Genomic DNA, 25,876 nt, shown 5'->3' on the forward strand with positions numbered 1-25,876 from the left:
TGGACCGGAGAGTCTGGTCCTGTGGCTACTTTATTGTCATGTTCTGATGATATTGTGGGTGGCGAACGATTGTACCTCTACTGCACACGGGCTACTGACGATTGTTGTACAAGTACGGCTGATTTTCTGTGGGTAATGTTTGTGTTACTTTTGTTTCCTTTTCTCATTTTGTCTCTGATGCTACGGCAGAACATGCCGGATGTATAATGTTTGAAATGCTCAATAAAAAAATAAAAAAAGAATATAATAATCAATATGATGAACTGTAGAAATATTGCAAGAATTCTATTGGACATTGATACCTGGGAAGGGTGAAAGAGGGAAACTGAACAATGACATACCCCACAGATTATATTTACCTAGAATGGTGTGAAGACCAACCCTGGCCATGGGCTGGGCAAAGAAACAGGGCTCCTGACAAATCCGGTGCCAACAGGACAGGACAGGACCAGATCCGAACAGGTGGTGATCAGGTCAGGACAGGAACCCTCAGCTAAGTGCAACGCCAGCGTCACACCCCTCTCTGCGGCTAACTGTCGGATTCCGATTGGGTTATCGATTCTTCTCCCTCAGCAATTCCCGATTCTTCTGACAGAGTGCTCCACCAGCACTTCTGCTCTTGATCACCTACAGCACACGTTGGGTCAGTGACAGGTCAGCTACTCAGACATGTCGGACAATCTAACTAGCTAAGCCTACCTTAGTTATACCATTTTCCAGGGCAATGTACCGCCCCCCAGTGTTGCAAATTCGTGTATTCCCTTGATTTGATTGGGCAGAAAGGCGTGGAGAGGTCATCACACCATACCAGTATGAGATCATTTCCATTCAATAATTTAGATCAATGTTCCCGCCCATGATTTTACTTTCCCATGTACTTTTATTTCACCCAGCATTACTGTAGTAAAATGATATACAAATTATAACAATTTATATAGTCTCTTCCTCTGGAGAGTTCACAAGGTCGAGTTCCCAGGCGCTTCGCAGTCAAGACTATCACTGGCATAGGTTCAATGCCATTGTTTGAGGACTCTCGGAATTCTGGCACATGCGCAGTGTGAGTTTGAAATGTGGAGTTACAATTCGTTTTCCAGGCCCAAATACGAGCTAATAAGCAAGTCAAAGAGAAACACATTGGAAAGCGAGAATAAATGAATGCACTGTATACCACTTATCTCTACTCTATTCACATTACTTTATTTTAACTATAGCATTAATTGTTAAGCAGAACGAACAAGGTTTAGTTAAAGCAGGAGCAGGTGCTTTAGTGTGTGAAACATGAAGCAGCCATCTTTAATACTAGTGCGCAGCTGCAAGAAATTCCCACCAAAAGCGAAAGAAGTCACACCATGTAGATGTGGTAGACGCATGCGCAGAAGAGTTCCCGCGTTTTCGGCGGCCATATTAAGTCACTCGGGTTAATGTTAGTAAATGCACACAGGAAAGCTTCCCCTAGATACTAGAAATGTCGTGTAGTGCAATTATTAGACAAAACATAATGATGAATAGATTACTTGTTATTTCGAGAGGATTGAATCCGAGCAAGTCTCTTTACGTATGAAACCTTGCTCCATCAACTGTTCTTTCTTTTAGCTTGATTTAACCAAATGAGCTGCTCTGCACTTCTCCCACAGTTTGAGAACGTTTTATTATATTAACAGTATCTCCTAGAGACTTCTAGCCGCAGATTCCTTACCGTAATTCTCCACAGGAGTTGGACTGGATCTGGAAATCTTTTGTGAGCAGTACTCCTGCCTGCCGGTAGGTGGCACCATCTGCACCGGAAGTGATGTTTGTGGTGCCCATATAGGCGCTACCCAGGTTCGCTGCCGATAGTTAAAAAAAATTATTGCCATTTATAAGACTTACAAAGTCAACAGTGAATAAACAAACTGACCGTTGCACAACAACATCCATTATCCAGTTTTGATAACAGTACAATAGACTTCAAATATACATACTTGGTGACATAGTTAGTACATGTATTTAGTCAATATGGTACAATTTTAAATAGTCAATTAAATATTTCCAATAATCCCTGGGTCTCGAGCCTGCACGCAATTCCTCCTAATATGTTAATAGAGTGTCTTTACAATACGTCAGGTCTATAATACACTGTTTGATTTTCGGGGCCCTTTTACCATTCCAACCAATTGAAATCCTGCATTTAGCCAGAAGCAGTGCAACTACGCAAAACTTACGCTTGGTAGCACGTATATTAGGCACCAGACCCAGTAAACAAGTGCGAACAGTACATTCAATGGGAATACCCACCATGGCACACAACATTTTAATCACTTGCACCCAGTATTCTGCTACCTTCGGACAATACCACGCAATATGTATAAAATCTGCTGCATCTGAGTTACAGCGTTTGCATTTCGAGTCCATGCTTAGCCCATATCTATGGAGCCGTGCAGGTGTATAATAGGTCTGATGTAGATATTTATAGTGTTATATACGTAGGTTTCCATGGGGCGTTAATAGACCCGTAAGTGTGCAGGTTATGGTCCATTCTTCTATTGTTAAAGGAGTGTCTAAGCTAGCATTCCATTTTTCTAGTGCTCGCAATGTGTTTCCCACTATGTCCTCTTGTAATTTAACATACAGTTTAGAAACTATGTGTTTCGCTGTGGGAGTTGTAAGCAATAGTTGCAGTGAGGACAGTTGTTGTGGTTCTGCGGGGTAATATGGATACAATTTCCTTATCGCTCCTTGTAGCCTATAATACGTGAATTTAAAAGTAATGTCGGGTTACTTATGAAGGATAGGTTGTCGAAGGTCCTAAACTGACCGTCATGATACAGGTCTCCCATGGTATCTATACCAACTTGCTTAAGTAAACCCATTCCCACCTTTTCCTGAGTGACCGATAGCTCCGGATGGTGATGCATTGGCATTGCAGCAGCATACAAAGGCAATTTGTTTGCTTTCCGTCCCATTGTGTGCCAGGCGTTGTTTGTCGCATCTATTGTGTTAATGTCTCCATTGTGTAATGGGGGTCTCCGGTGTGTGATAATAGCCATCAGTGGTATGGGAAGCGCGTCACCCTCTTCGATTGCTACGTGCGTAAGGTAAGGGACCTCATGATACCAAAAATGTGCGTACTGTGCATGCGCACATACATAATAAAGCAAATAATCTGGTGAAGTAAGTAAAGTAAAGTCCACATTTGTAAAGCGCACAATCACCCATAAGGGTCTCTAGGCGCTGGGGGCCGTCGGGAAGATTAAGCGAGCTATTGCCCAGAGTCACATGGTGCTGGACTAACCTGCCGCCGGAGCCGGGGATCGAACCGTGGTCCCCAGATTCCAGCGTCAGTCGCCCTAGCCGCGGCGCCACACCTCTTCCAACCCCCCTGGCGAATATGGTAATGTTGGAGCACGCATTTCTATCCTGGCTTGCTTACCCGCCCATATCAGGTTTAGTACCATAGCAGATATTCTACGAAACACTGCCATCGGCGGTTTGATTGGAATGTTATTAAACAAATATAGAAATTTGGGTAGGATTACCATTTTTACTATGGCCATATGGTCAGCCAGCGATAGCGGCAGACAGTTCAACCTCTTAATTTTGTCTTCCATAGCACTGACTGCTCTACCATAATTTGTACGGATGACAATGTCCGGGTCCCTCTGGAACCAGACTCCCAAATTTCTTACTGGCTCTGATTGCCATTCTAAAGGGTAGTCTATAGAGTGCGGGCACGTGGTATCAGTCAATGGGATGATCTGTGATTTGGACCAGTTTATTTTAAGTCCCGATTGTTGACGGAATTTTATATATTCCCTCAGTAGAGGGTTTAAATTTTGCGTGAGGTCCCGGCAGGGCCGGACTGGCTACCTGGCAGTTGTGTGTGCTGCCGAGCAGGGGGAGGATTTCTCTGTGGTGTGGGCTTATTTCGTTGATGGGGACCTGCGTGCGCTTTGAAATAAAAAAAGCAAAACAAATTTCGTTTTGCACACACTGGTCCCCATCAACGGAATCATCCCCCTGCTCGGCAGCACACACAACTGCCCGGTAGCCAGTCCGGCCCTGGGTCCTGGACATATAATATCATGTCTTCTGCATATAGCGAAATATGTAAAGGTCTTTGTGGGAATTGAAGTGCCGAATAATGATGCCCCTGCCTAATTTTGCACGTATTGTGTCAGATATATAGTTATTAATTATGATATGTGCCGTTGGGGGCAGTGTATAGCATTGTCACACATTCTAAAAAAATAGGAGGGAAACCCATTCTTTGTAGAACCGTGTTTAAGTATGGTCATTCAATGGAATCAAATGCTTTAGCCGCGTCTAGTAAAACTGCAGCGGCCTTGGTGTTGGGGACTAGATAATGTGATAGTGCAAACAATGTTCTTGTATTATGTGCCGTTGATCGTGACGGGATGAACCCCGATTGGTCCTGTAGGACCAGATGTGTCATCAACGGTTGGAGGGGTGTAGCAATCAGTTTGTCAATAATCTTCGTATCTACGTTTATGAGGAACAAGGGTCTGTAGGAATCACAGTATTCTGGATCTTTGTCCGGTTTTAGTAGGGCAATTAACATGGCTTCTCTCAAAGTTGGCTGGAGTAGTTGTTTGTCATAAGCATCTCTGAACATTTTCACCAAATGTGGTGCTAATTGATCTGCAAATGATTTATAGAATTCACATGTGAAGCCGTCAGGGCCCGGCGATTCACCATTCGGTAGTGATTTAATAATGGCAATTACTTCTTCAACGGTAACAGGTAACGAAAGGTATTCTCTCTGCGCATCTGACAGCCATGCTATTGTCACGTCTGCAAGATACTCCATGATTTCCTCGCAGTGGCAGTAGGATGGGAGGTGTATAATTCTCCATACGCTGTCATGAATTCACGCAGTATACCCTGTGCATCATACTGCAGAACTCCCTCAGAGTCTTTAATCGCCTGGACCGTTTGTGGGGTGCGACCCACACATATTTAGTTGCTAAAGTTCTACCGGGCCTACCTCCTTCCCCGTAGGAACGTGCAATTTGACGTTTTGTGACATATTTTAGCTCGTCATTAGCATATGTTTTATATTCCGCTAGGACAGTTCTAATTTCCCCCAACAATTTGGCATTTTGTGTGCGTTCATAGTCATGCTCTAACGTTCACAGTTTGTCCGTATGAAAAGTTGCCGCCTTATATCTTTAAGGATGCCTGCGGTGGTACTGAAACAGACTCCCCTAATTGTTGCTTTAAAAGCCTCCCATAGCAGTCCTCAGTCGTTGGGGCGTTCAGGTCAAAATAATCGGTTATGGCAGTGTGTATAGTGTCAGTGCATACTGAGTCCAGCAAAGCAGTAGCGTTAAATCTCCAACTAAAAGGAGGGGGGGCATAGTGCGGTATGGTTAATGAAAGTAATACCGGATTATGATTGGACAGTGTCCGAGGTAGATGTGTGACCTTATTTGTCCAGAGTGATATGTCGTCTGTACCTAGCTTGTAGTCTATACGTGACCAACTATTGTACGCTGCCGTTGTGTGTGTGGCCTCAATACGTTCAGGATAGCGTGCCCTCCAAATGTCGGTAAGGTGCATATCAGTCATGATATCTTTTAGTGTAGCTAATGCACGCTTGTGGGGTCCAGTTGTTACCCCAGATCTGTCCAGGTCGTCCTGTAAAGCGATATTAAAATCCCCGCCCCATAGGAACGGAACGTCATGCAAATCGTGAAGTTTACGCCACACTCTATGATAGATGTCAGGGCCATCTACATTAGGGCCATATGTATTTATTAAAGCTAGTCTTTGTCCTCTTATGACCTCTATTACTATAACATAGCGCCCCTCTTCATCCTTTATGACTTCGGTGATGTTAAAATTCAGACCTTTCCTGATTAGTATGAGGACCCCCCTGGAATAAGAGGAATAAGTTGAACTAATGCATTGATTCCGCCCATTTACGACCAATGTTATTGATTGTGTGAGGGACAATGTGTGTCTTGAAGGAGGGCAATATCTACCTTCTCTCTATCAAAGTATGCAGATTTGGCGAATCTTCTTCAGATTGTTTAATCCTCTAACGTTCCAAGTTAGCAAATGTATATGCGTTGGCTGTAATTTCTCAGCGAACATCCGTGGATCTTAAAATCTTACAGAGTACAGATTGACATTTGCAACATGCTCAACCTTTAAGTACTGTCTGTAGAACAAAACCCAACATCTTCCCCCCCACCTGCTACAGCATCCCAACTATGCCAAAGAATACCCTTACAGAATATAACATTGAAACCAAACATTGGTTGGGGAACTCCCACTCGGGGGGTCCGCCCGGTGCACATATCTGCATCCAACATAGTGGATGTGGCCAGGTGCTTGTTAGTTACATGGATGAGGTATGATCTGGATGTAACTGCTGAATAGCACGGACGGTAGTAGTACACATGTGGAGTAAATAATATCCAAACACCCATTTCCAGTCACATCCCCTCAGCAAAGCCCTCAATGCACAGCATTATTGGGCGCAAAGACGAGGACAGGCGTGTATACACGTTTTACACTGCTAGGCACAGATGACTTACGCAACATATCGTCCTCCTGGATGTGTCTGTTGACCCACTGCCATTTGTGCTCCATATAGGTCAACAATAGTTAGGCAGTGTTGGAATTATTGTGAATCCAGTTTGTCCTCACAGCACTACCAGTGTCGTAGTCAGGATTTAGACAGAAAGCGTAATTTGAGATAAATGGAATCGAAAGCCGGTGTGGGTGTCCTGCCTTTGCGCCCACACCACCTCCTGAGCTAAACATATCCCCAGTATCCCATACCAGAACAATACAATGCATTTTCAGGGGTACATGGTGCTAATATTGTCCCTGTAGAGTGGGGGACTCCGAGAATGTCCAAGTCCTGTGGGCCTGCATTGTGGACTGAGAGTGATGTCAGTTCACTGTATAAACAATATTGCGTATGTGTATCTTACCAGTCTTGTAGCACAGGGACTTAGCTCTTCTTACCATACCAGTGATTACTCAATCTGAGTCTTGGTTCTGCTCCTCCCGGTTTTTCTCTCTGCACCTGCGATTGAACTGCTTCAGACGGTCTTGTGCAGCCTTTGGTGTTTGTAGAATTGTGGAGCGGCCATCGTGCGTCACTTTAAGTCGTGCTGGGTAGTGCATGGCATATTCAGTCCCCAACTCACGTAACTTCTTCTTCGCCGGGTTGTACTCTTTCTGCGCAAGTTGGACCGCTACAGTGAAATCCGGGTAAAACTCCAATGTGTTGCCTTGGTAGTTGATGTCACGCTTCTCGCGAGCCAGCCTTAATAGGGTGTCCCGGTCTCTGTAGTTAAGAATGCGGGCGACATTAGGGAGTGGAGTTGCGCCTGGTTTCGGCCTTGGGGCGAGGGATCTGTGTGCGCGCTCCACCAGTAGGACTGTCGAGAAGGGCTCTGCACCAAAAACACTACGGATCATCTCCTCCACGTATGTTTCCATTTTACCGGTGTTGGTGGATTCCAGAACACCTGTTATATGGACGTTATTCCTGTGGGATCTCGCTTCTACGTCCTCTGCCTTGTTTTGGATGACATCCAATAGCTTCTCCATTTCTGAACATTTTTTGGTTTAGGCATGGGATTCATTCCACTGCAGAGATTCTAGTTTCAGCCTCGACCAGGCGCTCCCAGTGTTTGTCTAATTTAGCCGCCATGTTGTCGACCAGTTGCGTGATGGTGTCCAGTTTCCCATTTATGTCCTGAAGGCTCTGCTGTATGGCCTGCAACACGTGTTCCATACCGCTAGTCGCCGCCGTTTCACTGTCAAGCTCAGTGTCCGAGTGTGCTGTCGCGCCTTCGGTATGCTTTTTTGCCTCAAACGACAGCTTGGATTGCTGTTTCTCAGGCTTCCTCATTGTCACGTTGTGAAATGCCACCAGCCCAAAGAGTTAGCAATGGTACACTGCAGCAAGTAGAAGGGCCTCCGGCGCAGAATATGTTTCCTCCCTCAGTTTTGTATAGTTGCCGCTATAATATAAACATGTCCCAACAAAGCTGCATTTCAGACCCAGCAGGGCACTGGATCACCTGGGGGGCATCACTACCCAATAGGTATTCCGCATACATGCAACACCTGAATTGTATTATAGAAATGGGCCCATGACAAATAAATGTACTGTGCTAAGATCGACACACTACCTGCATCCACACTCAGGATTGTAGTGGTCAGTTAGGGGCGTTTCACACAGCAGGAACCTGATCGCGTGCCATCCACCGCCGCAGCAAGCAATAGTGCATTCAGTCAGCCTGGATCAGCTGTCTCACAATTACGATGCGGTGCAGTGCTGACTTCCGATATATGCCCCTCACATGTCCCATGTAGAAGTATTCAGCGCAGTGACAGCTCGCAGTGCCTGGATCTCATTCGCGTGTGGCAAGTGATTTAACTTTAACCAGTGCGTACTGGAGCCTTCGCCACAAATCGGGGCTAGTGATGAGGTTGGAAGTGGCTGCTTCAATAGTAGGGCGCAGGCTTATGTACCTCGTCAGTGTCGGAACATTGCAGCCTTTTAGTGCGCAGTGCGTTTCAAATGACAATCACCGGCAGCGCAAGTCACCATTTTGTTCCAGCCCCTCGTGGTCTGTACTGTAAGCATGGGCACCGCATCCCCCCCGTACCATCGGCGCCCCACAACAGTTCATCCATAGCAGCGCCGCATGTTATGTTTGCCCAGTGTCGCGCTGTGCACATTTTGACGCCGTACACTTGTTGATCATTACCGTGCTTGCTCCGACTGAGCAATGCAACAGGGCGCCGCCATCTTGTGCAGATCTCGGCACGTCCGGTGCTTCAGCTACCCCTCCGGATTTCAGCGTTAATTCAGCCGTGCGTTTGGCCCACTTTACAGCCAAAGCATTCTGATAGCAGCGCCTGTCCTTGGAAGATTGGTTTACATCCGCTAAACGCTCTTTTTCATCGCAGAACGCACCTGGCCGGCGGAGCTGTCTCAGAAGGCAGCCAGCCTGGAGAAGTTTGGCTCAATGGTTAGAGCGGCAGACCCTGATGCAGAGGTCTGGCCCGGGACCAGGGTTCGATTCCCGCCTCGGCGGGTCTTGGGCTCAATTTCCCCGGACCTGATAATTCTCGCCTCGGTGCCTAGTCTAATCATGGGTCCCACTCTGTGACTCTGGGCAATAGCTTGCTTAATCTCCACAACGGCCCCAGCAGCGCTGTGGATGCCTGGCTTCACCTTGGGGTTGCCCAGGAGTGGACATTTCACAGGAAAGCCAGGATGGGTTCCGCAGCGGTATGAATACAGCGCTACGAGGCCTCCGGGTAGAAGTGCGCTATATAAAATACAAACATTTACATTTACATTTACATTCCGCTGTGCGCCCTCTAGCGCCCCCCTCGATGGTGATAGTTGGGTTTTTTTCTGCGCTAGGCAGCTCCGATCGGTGAAGAGCTACCGCCTGTTAATTTGTTTTTCTAAGTCCTTTTGAGGTTTACCTCCTGGTATGGGAGGAATGTCATCAAAGAAGGCTGGCTTCAAGCCCTACGGCACCTTTCACCGACTGGTAATGGACCTGCACCTTGGTTGCCCCTGGTGCCTCCAGCTAAACCCACGACTCAAAGGTCTGCCCCGACTACCACACCATGCACCCAAAGACCTTGAGGGAGTGATCCTTCAAGCTTCTGGCGGTTCGAAGTGCGGCGCGGCCACGGCGATCGAGGTCCAGGTTGAGAGGAAGGTCCTGGGAACAGTTGTAGGCCCAATGTCTTCATCGCACTCCTACTGGTCGTGCCATTGGGGTACGTCTAAGTCCCACAATAAGAAAATGTTGAAGCATGCTTTGACTGCACCTCGACTGATGAGATGAGGGTGTGTTGTCACTCGAGGCCTGGCTGTGAGGTTAAGGTTGAGGTTGAGCCTGGGCCGGTTCCACGCCTCCTCAAATTTCTGGAAGCTGGAGTTACCTCACCAAACTTCGAGAATTTTATGAGGCTTTGCACCTCATATTTGAGTGGCCCATTCCTCTGGTGGTCCCTCAGGCCCTGCGTGTTTGGCAGGAAACCCTTATGGATTCACACCAGTGACTAGCTTCAGGGATGCGCAGATGGATCTGGACCGGCACTGGTTGTACCATCCTGACCTTCTCCATCGCTGTCTGAGGCAGACTGTCCTGGCGGACCAATTCCTGACACATAGCTGGAGGGGCATCATCTGACGCATGCACTGACTGGAGTCCTGCCGGAGTCTGACCCCTCTTCTTATAGTTAGGACTCTGGTAGGAATGGGAGAAGTTGCTGGACCCTGGGGGATACCAGCCTTATGAAGAAGGAAATATGGACTGGTGTGAGGAACAAAGTGAAGACAGTGGACTGTGTGTTTCTCCAGAAGCTGGCATGCTTTCTCCCCCCTCCCCCGTCAGTGGCTACGGAAAAGGGAGCATCCTTTGCTATGGTGGTGCAAAGGGTGGCTGAGGTCCTTGACCGGAGTCTAACCACAGTGGAAGTCAAGATGAGTGTCTAGACTGAGCTGCTGCAACCTTTCAATGAAGCTCTCACGTACGGCCTACTTGGGGCTTGACCCAGCACAGTGGCTATGATACCGATGTCTCAGCCACTGTTCTGGATCTCAGTGAGACTGACTCCGAGGCTATTGTGCCTCATGGACTTCTGCATCCTCCTGGTAACACATACTTGGTAGCATATGCGGGCTCTGCAGTGGGACCTGAAGTTTCAGTGGCCACAGCATATGAGGAATTTCTCCGGCAAGCTCCAGATCTCAGAGGCAACTGCATAGGACCTTCAGTGGCGGCTCACAAACTGCATTTGGGTCTGTGGCAGATACTTCTCCCTTACCCTACCAAATCTGACAGTATTTTCAGATGCATCACTCCTGGGATGCGACGGCCATTTGGAAACGGTGGAGATCAGAGGACTCTGGTCTCAGGTGCAATCCGGACTCCACATCAACCTGTTAGAGCTCTGAGAAATTTGATTGGCGTTGAAAGCCTTTCTACACTCCATCCAGGAAAGGCTGTTGCAAGTGTTCATGCACAACACCACTGCAATGGTGTACTGCAACAAGCAGGACAGGATGGGGGTAGTAGACCCTTTGCCAAGAGGCCCTGCATTTCTGGACATGGCTAGAACGGCAGGGCATTTCCCTGATGGTTCAACATCTGGTGGGTTCTCTGAACGCTGGAGCGGACAAACTCAACTGAAGATGCCAAGCGGCTCACCAATGGCATCTCCATCCGGAGGTGGTACAAGGTCTCTTAGTAGTTGGGAGAGCCTTTGTTAGATATGTTTGCTACTGATGAGAACGCTCAATGTTGGGAATTTAACTTGCTCGAGTTTCCGAGGCATTGCTCACTCTGAGACGCTTATCATCTCGAGTGAAGCGCAGGCCTCCTGAATGCTGTTCTGTCCATACCACTCCTGTCCAGAGTTCTCACGAAGATCAAAAACAGCTTGCCCCAAGTCATTGTTGTGGCTCTGGATTGGGCACAGTCTGGTATCCTGAGCTGTTGAGCATGGTAATCAATCCTCCAATTAGGCTGCCCCTTCAGGAGGATCTTCTATCGCAACAGCAGAGGAGGGTTCTCCACTCAAACCAGTCAGCACTCCGCTTTCTAGCATGGGTATTGAGCGGTGATAGTTGAACAGCTGTTCGACCTTTCTCCCGAAGTCTATAAGGTTTTCTTGGCAGCCAGCTGACCTTCTACCAAGAAGAGGTATGCCTGCTATTTGGCAAAATGTGTGGCATGGGGTGCAGAAAGAAGCATTGATCCCCTTTCTGCCCATCTTTCTCAGGTTCTCCTGTTAATTTTTTCCCTTGCTCAGCAGGGCTCTGCTCAGGGTACCGTTGAGGGATATGTTTCTGCAGTCTCTGCTTTTCTTCGGTTACCTGACCAACTTCCCTTTTCCAATCCCCTATTTCTACATAGCTTTTTGAAGGGTTTGTAACATATGTTTCCTCCCACTACTTTTGTTATGCCAGAGGTGGGGCATTAATTTGGTCCTGATGTGCACTCCGTTTGAGCGCTTGCCTAACTGTCCTCTCAGGCTTCTTAACATCAGGAGGGCCTTCCTCGTGACAATAACACATGCCCAGAGGGTCAGTGAGCTTTAACCCTTGTCATCCAAGCCTACTTATATTAACGTCTACTCAGACAAACTGGTGCTTCGAACGAGAGCTTCCTTTTTTCCAAAAATGATCACTACATTTCACATAAGCAATCCTCACTCTGCCTACCTTTTACCCTCTGCCTCATCCCTCCAAGGAAGAGGAGCAACTTCACCATCTGGACCTAAAAAGAGCATTTTCATTCTACCTTGACAGCACACGAGAGTTCAGGGTGGATGATCAGCTCTTCAACTCTTTGTGGGATATGTCGGAGCGAAGAAGGGCAAGGTTGTGCAGAAGTGGACCATCTCCAGATGGATCGTTCTCTGCATTAAAATCTACTATGCATTGGCTAAGAAGCAACCCCCTGAAGGTTTACATGCTCATCCACCAGTTCTAAAGCTACAGCCCCTGCATTATTTCACTGGAGTTCAGGTCCTGGACAATTGCCAGGCAGCATAGTGGGCTTCCCTGCACAAGTTTACCTAACATTACTGTCTGGACAGTCGGGGCCATAGAGGTTGGCATTTTGCTTGTTTTGTCCTGCATGACTTCCTTGTGTGAAATTGGACCACAGGGCAACCTTGGGTATCTAATCTAAGGTAAGAAATCTGTGGCAGTATAGAAATGCTCCTCTCACTGAGCCTCAGCACAAGTTACCTTTGATAATGCTTTTTCTGGTAGAGACTCTAGCTGCTGATTCCTAACCACCCACTCACCCATCCATCCTCCACGCTCTTCAAACGAATTTCTAGGGACAGGGCTTTTCCCTTTCAGGGCCCTAGTTTTCCACAGCAGTACTTCATGGCTCTGTGCTTCTGACGTGGAAAGTTGCAAAAAAGTAACTGATGTCAGTGCCCCTGGGTAGCGCCTATATAGGCACCACATTCGTCACTTCCGGTGCGATTGATGACATATGAAGCCGAACAACGCCACCTACCAGCATGCAGGGGTACTGCTCATGAAAAATTACCAGATTCAGCCTGATGCCTGGGGAAATTTGAAGAGAAGGAATCTGCAGCTAGATAAGTCTCATCCATATAAGAGGTTACTGAAGGTAAGTACATTTTTCTACCATGCTAAGGCTCAGTAAGAGGAGCATTTCCATTCTGGGAATTATCATGGAACTACTGAAGACTGTGACTGAGATGCAGCCCTGCTGACTGACCTCCATCTTTGCTGGCTGACCTCCATCCTGCTAAGGAAGATAACCTGTGTTCTACAACTGACTTCCTGGCACCTAAGGCCAAGATTTGGGGTTTAGGCTATCCCAACTGATCTAGCAGAGTGATTCTATCACCGTGCTCTCTTTGGGCTAGTGCACATACAGATAGGAGTAGGCAAACATTAGCAAGAATTAACATGGTTGGATTTTCATACGGTTTACCATTCTAAAATGCTGATTACATTAACGTATCTGCTCTTTCTACTAATCACACCTCACTCTTTTTATGCAAGAATACGATCATTTCAATAAATTATTGAAAATGCATTTTTGTGTCTTTCTTGTGTTTACCATGGGCATGCAAGATTGACAAATGATAGGGTAAGCTCTGTTTCCATGGAATCCCTGGGAATCAGTTTCATGTTTATGGTTGCCAACAAACTTCTGTTACCCTGGCTGGTTTATGGGTTAGATGTGGTACTGTGAATTAGCTGAAACCCACCAACATTCACTGACTATATATATATGACTATATATATGGACTGACTATTTTGAAGTTTGGTTTGGTCTAATACAGTCCTGCGGCATCTCTGGTGAAAAAGGCTCAGCCTCTTCAGCTAAATAGGAAGCACCTATTTTTTTCTGTAGGTTGTTCAAGCTTGAACCTTTAAAAAGGATCACCCCACTGTAGTGTTTAACTTCTTTGAATTCCATTAATTAAGAATGATGGTGCTAGCAATAAATATCCCTGTCAATTGTAAACAGGCAGTAACCACTCACTTAACTTTACGTGGGCTCGTTATTCTATTAGGTAACCTCTCCACCTGTGTCGAGTCAAACAAAGCTTATAAATGTGAAGTTTACTATTCCTTTGTGAACTTCCCTGAAGTCTATGCTACCACGCAAACTTTTCATACATACACTGAAGAAGCAGCACCTCCTACACATAGACCTAATTAATATTTAGAAATACCATTAACATACAAGGAGCATCAAAATTGGTTCCAAGGCGCCCTCCCACTAAAAATGAAAGACAGGGTCCTCTCAGTAATGACTGGGCAACCTGGCCAGCTTTAGCCGGCTACGCACCATTTACAAAAACAGCAGTACTGAATATAGGTGAAGTGCTTGCGTTATATAATCACGGGACTTTATTGATTTCTAATGCAGTATGTTATGTCTACAATAACCACTTCCTCAGCAAGAGCTGTATAGGATGGACAGCCAAAGTTAGCTGTGCTTGACATTAGTCCAGTTACAATTAATGCTATTATGCTTAAAGTACCCACTAAACCAAATAAAATTCAGTTTTGGATAGCGCAAAAACTCCTTGAAGCAGTGTTTCCCCATACAGGACCCCAAGATCTTACTGAGTCTTGCAATTAGGATGTATCCATCAATAGAAGATATTGCAACATGGGTACTGTTTTTGCTGTCATATATACCTTAACACACTGCACTCCATCAATTGTTGTTTTGCCTAAAGTAAATTCAGAATGAATACAGGGAACCTCCCACTGGACTTGGGGATTAAATTAATTTGCATCTTTGTGACCGTTTCTTCAATAATTTTAAGTAATATTAAAAGGGAGGAAAAAGTGTTGGCAATACGCCAGCGGTTTGTAACTATTCCAGACGCAAATCGGGAATGTGAGCTGCCGAAAATTATTTTTGAGATCTATGCTTCTATAGGTTGTGATAAGTTGGGAACCAGGCCTGGTAAGCCACAACTTAAAACTAAATCTGATTCAGAAACCACCAAGTAGACACCGGAGTATTCTAAAAAAAGATGCTAGGCTAAAAACACTGAAAAAGAGAAACTGAAAACACCAGGTTGATTTCCCCACCTGTAGTCCACAAACAAAATGCTACAATGTATCTAACTGTGAAACATTAAAACAGCATGTTAGGTGTCAGTATTCTGAAACTTTCCTTTCAGGACTCTTTAGAGAAGGGGACGAGGCAAACAAAGACAGAAGGAGTATGTGAAACAGAAAAGGGATTCACACTGCTCCTCTGACGTTATCCTAAAAAAGGAAGAGAAACTTCCACAGCAAAAACAACACTTTAAAAAGAAGAAAGTGGCAGGTCTTTCTGCTAAATATACAACAATTACTCCAGATGCTTCTCCTGAACAAGACGTGGGTAAAAATACTGATCGACCGCACAGCAGAGGTGGCTCCTTCATTGGGGCGAGGGGGTGTTGTGCCACTGCTTTCTTGCAGTGCGAGAAGCAGAAACATTAAATGGTGAAACTACCATTTCATGTTTCTGCTTCTTGTACGGGGAGAAAGCCGAAGTGCCTGGAGTGCCAGGTTGGGGGTGGGCAGGTGAGCGTTCCCGCTCGAGTGCAGGGGAGGCGTGGCTAGCCCACTGTCTTTGGTGCTGACTGTTTGTACGGCCCCAGGGCTGACCAAACCAGTCATGCACAGTTGCGCACACTCTCTTTTTCTCTATGTAGGTTGCATGCAGCCTACATAGAGAAAACGGATCCCTGGCTGGGGCGCCTGGCTGGGGCGCTCTCCGCTGCACCGCACCAATTGCAATGCTGCCATTGCAGCGTTGTGATTGGCTTAGGGGAGTGGGAGGGAGGCTGCCTAGGTTAAATGCGGGCCAGGCAGAGAGCAGCAGGAGCTGAGGCGGTGGCACATGACCCGGAGGAAGGTAAGTTTTAAACTTTATTTTGATTGCTGTCCTGATCCTCCCACACACGCTCGAAACCTATGCCCCCCCGCCCACCGTGCCAGCCGCAACTGCTCTCGTGCTGTCAGTGGTCGGAAGTATCGAGTGCTGCGCTCTGCATCAGTAGACTACAGTGCACTGGACTCCGTTGTACACACACTCACAGGCAGTGCTTAATGTGAGCAGGTGCTTTCAGGTGCTCAGCGCTGGCACTTCTTTCACAGGGCCTGGGCTACAATTTCTGACCCAGCAGGTGGTGGTCTCAATATTAATTGTTCAAATTCAAAAGAAAAAGAAAAACATGCATTGCATGGTGACTGGCTGGTAAATGTTCATAGACAGACCAGCATATGCCTGTCCAGGCAGGCATGATTGTGTATCACCACGTTAGTGATGATGTCATCACACCGATCACAAATCCAAGAAGTCATCAACAAACTATGGCTTGCATTCTATTCCCCGAGTCTGCTGCACCCTGCCACTGCCTGAGCCTAAGCCTCCCATTGGATAATTATAGCTGGGGGCTGGCTCATGACAGAGTTGAGGTAAGGAAGCTGCGAGGGCGCATTTGGAACTTGGGAGTGTGGGCTCTTGAGGAAGAATAAACAAAAGTAAGTGTGGACTTTGCACTTGCTGTGTAGCCAGAGTAGCATATCCTGCAGCCCTGCATTGCTGCTATCCTCAACGTGCTCGATGCGGCTGTGGGCCAATACAACTTTTGTGTGCCATGGCGTCACCTGTAGAATCTGTGCGCTGCACCGCAGCATGGTGATTGCTGAGCGTGCATGAGTCCAGTAGGCACCACAGCCATACTTACAGGCATTGGCAGCATTACCGTTGGGGACAATGCCTGTGCTGTAGCAGGCAGGGTTACAGCAAGCTGAGCAGTGGATGTCGATTCCGTCGCCATCCCTGGACCTACTAATTACTGGCAGCACAAGCAGTGACATCACCTGCTGGGCTCGAGCTATAAATCCAGTATACCGCACTGATCAATATAGGCAAAAAAAGCATTTTCATTTGGTGTACATTTTGTTTTTGCACTCAGTGTAGGTAAAAAAGTAAAACACGCCATCTTCCACTTCTTTAGGAATGACAAAAGGAAAACGCAGAGTTCAAAATTGCAGGGACATGTACACGCTGACGACAGGGTGTTATAGATGAGAGAGAGAGGAGAGCAGGAGTAAAGAGAAGAAAGAAACAACAGGAGAGGAGAGAGATGAGACATAGCTAAGCAGAAGAAAAGGAGAACAAATCAGATGCAAATAGAAAGAAGCCATGATGTGAAAAAGAGAGCATTAAGAAGAGAGGAGATATAATGAAAGTAGAGGACAGGACAGAGGAAAAAAAGCAGACAAATGATAAAAGGGAGACACGGCTAATCACTGCTAGAAGAGTGATAGTAAAGAGCCAAGATCGAGGGGAGAGAGAGTAGAGCATGGATAAAAGTGAAGAGGAAAAAGGGCAAGGCTAGAATGAATAGAGGGCAAATCAGAAATACAGGGAATAAGGTAACACAGCAGGTGTGACAAAGATGATAGAAAACAATTGGAGAGGTGAGAGGATAGACTCTTGGAGCAAAGACTTAGGGGACAGACAACAGATCAAGGTTAGAAGATAGAGACTGAGGCAGTGAGAGTGTTGAAAGTGGGGCTCACCGGAGGAAGAAGTGAGCTGTGGCCTCTGTGGCGAAAGTTTCAGCACCTGCACTTCTTTTTTTTTATAAATTAAGCACTGCTCACAGGTATATATCTCACAGTGTGCACCTAATGATAGATGCCTGCGTATAGCCATGCATACACATATGGAAACATACATGTATTTCATTCCAGAACACACGTCTCCCTCTTTCCTTTCCCCTCTGATCGTCTCTGCACCCTGTCTCTTATGCCAGAAAACATGCCTCTCTCTCTTCCCTTTCCCTCTGATTCTATCTCTGAGTCCTCTGTCTCTTCTCTTCCCCGGTGACTCCCTCTGCCCGCACTCTCTTCTCCCAAAATACACCTTTCCCTGCTCACTTTCACGTGTCCCTCTGCTGCACTCTCTCTCGCTCTTGTCTCTGCTAAACTCTCTCTAATCCCGTCTCTTCTCCCAGAGTACACGTCTCTCTTTACTTCCCTCTCTGATTCTCTCTCCGCGCACTCTATTTCCAGAGTGTGCATCTCCTCTATTGCCCTGACACTCTCTGAACCCTATCTTTCTCAGATGTCCCTTCTCCCAGATCGCGTGTCTCCCTTTTTCAACACCTCTTATTGTCTTTCTTAAATTCATGAGTAGGCACTTTATCCAGAAGCCAACCAACCCTCCATAAACCATGGTATAAAGGGCCAATTTAAAAACAGGGCAAAGTTGGGAGCTCTGTAGGTTTTATAATAATCCGAACACATGGGACCATTGTTTCCACCAGATGTGTATTTGTATTTATAGGTATTTGTAAAGCGCAACATTCATCCCAAGGGACATCACGCCGCTAAGACTGACCAGAGTGCGGTGCAGGCAATTGTAGGAGTTCTATTTGGTAGGTCAGTATCTAGGGATCAAGAAGGTTTTTAGCTTTTTCCTGAATACTAATTAGTCTTCCGTCAGGTGTAGTTCAAGTGGGACTTTATTACAGAGGACCGCTGCTGATTTTGAAAAAGATCTGTCACCCATCCTGACTTAAGTCGTACATTCGACTGTTGCCAATGCCTGATGGCAAGTTCTCAGATTACGCGAGGGTACATAAAAGTCTAATTTGCCTTGTAGGATTTGTGGGCCAGTCTTATGTTAAGTTCTATGTGCATAGCACATGAGCTTAAAGCTCTCTCTTTGGTGTACTGGTAGCCAGTGTAACTCCTTCATGCAGAAGGACGCTGAGCTGTATCTACTTTTGTTACAGATCATTTTAACAGCAGCGTTTTGGACCACTTGGAGTCTGGTGAAACGATAGTCGGCCATGCCCACATACAGTGCATTGCCGTAGTCCAGCCTGCTTACAAAAAGTGCCTGTATCACTGTTTTCCTACAATTTAGAGAGATCCAGGGGAAAAGTCTTCCAAAAAGTTTTAATGTAGCAAAGCCTTTCCCGCACAATGAGCGTACTTGATTCTGCATTGATAGAGCATCATCAAAGATGATGCCCAAGTTCTTAGCAGCCTGACTTGGTTAAGGGGCATTGCCAAACGCTTGGGGCCACCACCTACTATCCCAGGTTGTGTGTGCGCCCCCGAAAAGCAAGATCTCTGATTTTACGGCATTTAGTTTTAAGCAATGTCCAGATATCCAACCTGCTATTTCTGCAAGGCAGTGGATGAGATTGCTTTTGGTGTTAACTTTTATCAGCCTATCAAACGGGGGAATCATCAATTGTTTATCATCAGCATATGAGCATATATCGAATCCCCATTTCCTGCTGATGTCTGCCAGGGAAGAGACATATATATTAAAGAGAGTGGGGCTCAAGGTGGCTCCCTGTGGAACTCCGTAATCAATTCTTTTTGCGGTGGAGGAGTAGGGACCCATTTGGATTATCTGGGTTCGATTTTTGAGGAAAGACGCACACCATGCTAGGGCTTTTGAACAAAGCCTTTTTTCATGGAGGATTTGTAATAGTTTATTGCGGGATACAGTGTCGAAAGCTGCAGTGAGGTCCAAAAGGATCAGTGCTACAGCTCTGCCTTGGTCAACCAGTGAACTGATATCTGACTCAGCAAGCAGGGTGGCCTCAGCGCTGTTGTTGGCCCTAAATCCAGTTTGTGAAGGATCTATTAAATTATTGGTTTCAATAAAAGTGGTAAGTTGTCTATTGACCAATCTCTCCAAAACTTTAGACAAGTATGGTAGTTGAGTGATTGGCCTATAGTTAGCTGGGTCATGAATTTCAAGACCTGGTTTCTTTAGTAGGGGAAAAACCACTGTTTTATATCTGGAAAAGATGCAGCTACTGTGTGTAGAATTCTGATAAAATAAGCTAGAGTCATGGGGAAAGGAGGCACTAAATGATTCCTCAGTGATTTGATTCCAGGCCCTAGTCCTTGACTGATATATTGTTTCAGCCTTAGATAAATTGTTGAGTAGGCTGAAAGAAAAGGAGATTAGAAAGTGATCCGTCCAGGATAGGGGTTTAAACTCTTGAATGTTCATGGTTTCTGTGTTAGAGAATAATAAATCTAAGGTGTGGCCGGCCACATGAGTTGGTTTAGTAATCCTCTGGGTTAGTTGCAGTATAGCCATATCGTCACCCAAGTGTTTAACCCCCGGATTTGTGAGTTTTTCGTTATGAAGATTAAAATCCCCTATAACTAAAAACTGATTTTGTTTTAAGTAGAGGGGGAGAAGTTGTGTTAGTATGTTAGTACCTAGGCCAGGATGGTAGCCTGACAGGTTGTAAATGACCGTCCCTCCAAATAGTTTACAGTCACCCGCAGAAGCTGGAATCTCATGTGTGCCTGCTTGAGTGACTGTAGTAGGAACACAGGTGAGGTGATCTTTATATAAAATTGCTATCCCCCCTCCTCTCTTACCGCATTTTCTATCTTGTTTTGATATTTTATATCCTAAAGATAAGGCAGTGACAATAACTGGGGTGTTGTTATCGTCTAACCAGGTTTCGGTAACAAAAGCCAGATCTGGGCTTAAATCATCAAATGTTTCCTAGATCTCGATACTGTGTTTAGGGAATGATCTGGAATTGAAATAGATACAATACAGTTCCTGGATATTGGAATTGTGACTTGATTCTTTCTCTGGGTATCGGACTTGTATATCATAGCTTCCCCATTTACAATGAATGCAAGAGAATGGGCCTTCTATCTTGGTGGGGGATGTTTTTATACAGTTCATGTCTATAATTAATCTCCTATGGCTAAAGTTTTTCACTTGTGTAGGAGAGGGGTTCATTGGTGATTGTTAAAATTGGGCCAGAATTTCTAGCCCCTGGTCCAGTTTGGGTGCAGACGGGCTTGCCTTAGGCGCTTTTGGCGCGCCCGATTCGCATCTGGCCGTGGATTGGCTTTTAAGCCTTTACCCCCAGGAAAAGGCGAGCGGCTAGAGCGCAGACCCTCTTCCCCAAGATGGCGCTCCCGCCAAAGTCAAAGAAAGTGAGCCCAATACTCCTCCACACAAATTGGACATCCCGCGGCGGACCAAGAGTGAGAGACAGGTAGGTTAAAATGATAGAAATGCGATTAAAATTCAGTTAGAATAAAATGGTAGAAATGCGATTAAAATTCAGTTTACCAATACGAATTGTGCAAATAGCGGGTTTAAAATATCTTGTTTTGATAAGCCTACCCGTGAATATCAACCGTACTTTCACACATCATTGCACTCATCTTTGCCTGCCCGCCAAGAGGCAGTAAACAGTGTGGTTGTGCATGAACTGTATGATCCTCGGACATAGAGTCCACGTAAAGGCATGTACACCACCATTGCACTGATGGCTGTTATTTAACACGCTGGACCTTTCACATTTGTGCCAGTCTGCTCTAAACTTTAGTTTGCCTCCTCCCTTGGAAATACGTGCATACAACCAGTACTGTGTCATGTCAGCGAACAGGGCCTTTTGGTGGATTTATTTTAAGCTGGGTTGTCTACCATTCAGTTGCTTGGCACCGGTTGACAGAGTTAATTTTTTTTTTTTTGAGTTCAACACTGCTTTATTACATAATACAAACTAGAGTACACAGCTTTTCGAGCCCATAACCCGGAGGCTGGCAGCGTGGTATAGTGATTTAAACACAGCCTTGTAGCCGGCATCCCTGAGGCCCGGCGGTAAAGTATAAGCATGAGAAATGACAGTAAATCAGCCAGCGTTGTGGGACCCCTAGAGGATCAGCAGCAGTAGAACAGTGTTATCCATTTCAACATTCATTGATAGAACAATAGTAACAAAAAACTTCCCAACATAAAATAAACTAAGAGGCATTTCGTTCTCCCTTGAAAACAAAAAGGAAATAAAACCTGTCAGATCAGTAAGGCAGTGGTGTAGGTAAGTAAGTAGTGCAGTGTAGTGCCCAGCGGCTATAGCTCCACACTTCGAACGGCTCTCCAGCAAGTCCGGTGGTGATATGTACCGTGTGTTGCATGTAGCGCCTTAGAGTGGAAGATGGGTCCGGGGGCATACAAGGTGTGGTGTAGGGGGCAGTGGTTCAACTCAGGGGGGGAAGTGGGGGGGGGGAAGGGGAGAAATTCGCTACCAAGTGGGGGGAAGCCTCAGTGGCAGGTACAGGGGCATTGGTAACGATAGTTGACTAGTCCAACCCGCCCGCAGTAGGTAAAGCATGGCCCGGGCTAATTCCTGTGACATGTGGATGCTGCAGCTAAAGTACAGGTCTGCTCTAGGGCCGTAATAATGTGGCCTCAGATAGGGGCAGTGTCCTTCTCAGGCGTGTCTTCCTCAACCGATCGCTGGAGCATGTAGCACACAAGGGGACCCCATATGTCTCTAGGTGTACAGGATGTAGGCAATAAGTCAGCAAATGTGTTATATTGATCTTGACAGTAGGTCAAGTCCGCTAGCCAGTCCTTAAATTTGGGCGCCCTGCCACGGCCCCATCTACAGGCCACGCGACGTTTGGCCAACAGCAACGCAATATCGACAAATTTCCGGCTAGAGCTAGTGATCTGCTGTGTATATCCAAGAATCGTGACCAAGGGGTCTACAGGCACCGTAGTGTTCGTCATGTCCGTAAGGGCATTTGTCACTTGTTGCCAATAGTGTGCCACCTGCGGGCATTCCCATGCTAAATGTAAAACATCTGCATGGCTTGCATGGCAACGTACGCACCGGTCGTCGTCCGCCAAGCCAAATCTGAGTTTGCGCACCGGTGTATAGTACATTCGTTGCAGGTATTTATAATGTATTATTTTAAATCTGCTGCTGGCAGATAGGCGGGAGGTGAGTGCACAGCAGTATTGCCACTGCTCATCAGTGATGTCAGTAGCCAATTCCGCTGCCCAGCGCGCTCGAGCACTGGAGTCCGGCATCTGCATAGCGGCCCTGAGCTGACGGTAGAGGCCAGATACCAAATGTGTCCCATCTCGGGAGTTCAACAGGAAGTGGAGCGGAGGCAAAATTTCAGGTTCGTCAGGAAAGTTGGGGAGTATGGCCCGCATCCCTGCACGTAGGCGCACGTAATAAAAAAGTTCTAGCGGAGTGTAGACGTGCGATTGGAAGAAAAGGTCCGCCGTTTTAAACTGACCATTGACAAACAAGTCGCCCCAACAGGAGATTCGTAGTGCTGCGCACAGCGTGCGGAATCCCTGTTCCTGCAACAGGGTGAGTTCCGGATGGTAGGTAAGTGGCAACTTCGGCGAATATGGTAGTTGGCATAATAAGCTCCTGGCTATTCGCCGCCATGCATCCATCGTGCACGATACAGATGTATTCGGCGTGGTTATGGATGATTTCGGGCAGTGGAGTAGTCCCGACAGCGGGAGGGGCCGTACTATCCAATCCTCAACCGCAATATGCGGCATGTAAGGTGTAGGAGCCATCCAGTGGTAGGCAAAGTGTGCCTGAGCGCACTGGTAATATTTCTCGAAGTCCGGAATATCGAATCCCCCTTTGTCATAGGGCAAGGTAAGTGCGGACCATTGAAGCCATGAGTTCTTGCCTCCCCAAAAAAGTCTGCGCAGTTCAGTCTTTAGCGTCTTAAAGAAGAAAGCACCGGGAAAATAGGGAATGTTGATAAAAAGGTAGAGGAACCGAGGAAGGATAACCATTTTGATTAGGGACGCCCTCCCGGCCATAGAAAGCGGCAGAGTAAGGCAGCGATCCACGGAAGCGGTTAGTTTTGTGATAGCCACTCCATAATTGGCTCGTAACGTCTCCTCCCTGTCCCGGGAAATGCGTATCCCCAGGTAGCGAAGGTCTGTCCGGCACCATTCCAACGGATAATCAAGGGAAAAGTCGCCCACCGCCTCAGTGAGGGGAAAAAATTGGGACTTGGACCAGTTGATGTGTACACCTGACATGCCGCCAAACACAAGGAACTCTCTGAGTAGAGGGTTAAGGTTTATTTCAGGGTGCTTGACATACAGTGTGATGTCATCTGCATACAGGGACACATCGATCTGTCGCTGCAAGCATTGAATCGCGCCGTCTCGATGAAGCTGACGTAAGCGGCAGGCTAATGGCTCAACAGCTATGGCAAACAATAAGGGCGAGAGCGGGCATCCCTGGCGCGTGCCTCGGGTGATGTCAATAGACTGAGATAAGCGACCATTGATCAGCACTCTCGCCGTAGGCCGGGTATAGAGCAGGCGGATCCAGGATATAAACAAGGGTGGGAATCCCATGCTTGTCAAGACAGAGAATAAATAGGGCCATTCGACCGAGTCAAAGGCTTTGGTCGCGTCGAGAAAAATCGCTGCGACTGGCGTTTCAGGATGCACGGTACGTAGGAGAGAGAACAGGGTACGAAGGTTGTGCGATGTGGATCGGCCAGCCACGAATCCAGACTGATCAGGCAGGACAATCCTGGTCATTAACAGCGATAGCTGAGTAGCCAGAACTTTAGCAAGTATCTTGACATCGCAGTTGAGGAGGGAAAGTGGGCGATATGAATTGCAGGAGCTGGGGTCCTTATCGGGCTTCAGTAGGGAAGTGATGACAACCTCGCGCATAGAGCAGGGCAGAACGCCTTCGTCAAGGGACTCCGAGTAAACCTCGCGCAAAACAGGGGCCATGATATCAATGTATGTTTTATAGAACTCGGCAGGAATGCCATCTAGGCCTGGGGCCTTGCCATTGTGAAGAAACATGATGGCATCCCGGATCTCCTCGAGCTCGAAAGGTGCAGCCAGAAAGGCCCTATCTCCATCGCTAAGCCAACATAATGCTACATCCTGTAGGTAGTCGGTATAAGAAGGTGTAGTCCTCACAGTGGAAGTGTATAATGATAGGTAGTGTGTCGTGAAAGAGGTGAGAATTTCATCAGAGTTTCTGAGAGTGGCGCCATTGGTATCTGTAAGTTCGAATATGATATTGCGATCATGTGTTGGTTGAGTGAGTGCAGCAAGTACCCTCCCAGGCCTGTCTCCCTCACAATATTTTCGGGCCTGCCAGTGCTTGCCTCGGAACTTAGACTTCCTAGCAGCCTCTTCTTCATATTGTGACAGCGTTTCCCTAAAGGTAGCATGCAATTCAGGGTTAGGTTCATCCACCATGCGGCGTTCTAGAACGCCCAGCTCATTCTCCAGTTTGCTAATAGTGCGACGAATATCACGTAGGACTCCACAGCTTTTGGAAATACAATAGCCCCTTATAGTTACTTTGAATGCCTCCCAAACATGCTCCACAGAGTCAACTGATCCTTTATTTCTGGGGAAAAAAGCAGCTATCTCCTCCCCCAGTTCGGTGCGAAACAGAGTGTTTAGCAGAATTTCTGGGCGAAGTCTCCAATGCGGTCGTCGGTTATCCCACCCAGGGACACGAAGGTGGAGGACCACGGGGCGGTGATCAGAGTGCGTCCTAGGTAGGTGAGACACCCCCTCCAGCTCCGCGGCAACCCCTTTGGTAATTAGAAAATAGTCCAAACGTGCCCATGTCCCCGTGTGCGAGGTGAAATGAGTGCCCTCTCTCCCCAACGGATGTAAGTGTCTCCAAGCATCCAGAAGTTCCCCTTCCGTAATCACTCCCTCCAGCGCCTCTCGAGCCCTAGGTTTATAGGAGCACACTCCATCAGCTCTATCTAAGTGTGGTACCAGTGCCAAATTGAAATCGCCACCCCAAATGACGTGACGGGAGCCCGCAGCCAGAATTTTGCCCCACAGTGTGGTGAAAAAGGTAGGTGTGTCCACATTCGGCGCATATACCACAACAAATGTGTAGGTGTCCCGGCCTAGTCTGCCCCACAAAAGTGCGTATCTCCCCTCTTTATCAGCAAGGTCCCCATATCTATGAAACGGCACGTTCCGGGCCACAAGGATAGCTACCCCCCTCGCATACGTGG

The sequence above is a fragment of the Lissotriton helveticus genome, chromosome 11 (assembly GCF_964261635.1).
Source record: "Lissotriton helveticus chromosome 11, aLisHel1.1, whole genome shotgun sequence".
Lineage (NCBI taxonomy): Eukaryota > Metazoa > Chordata > Amphibia > Caudata > Salamandridae > Lissotriton > Lissotriton helveticus.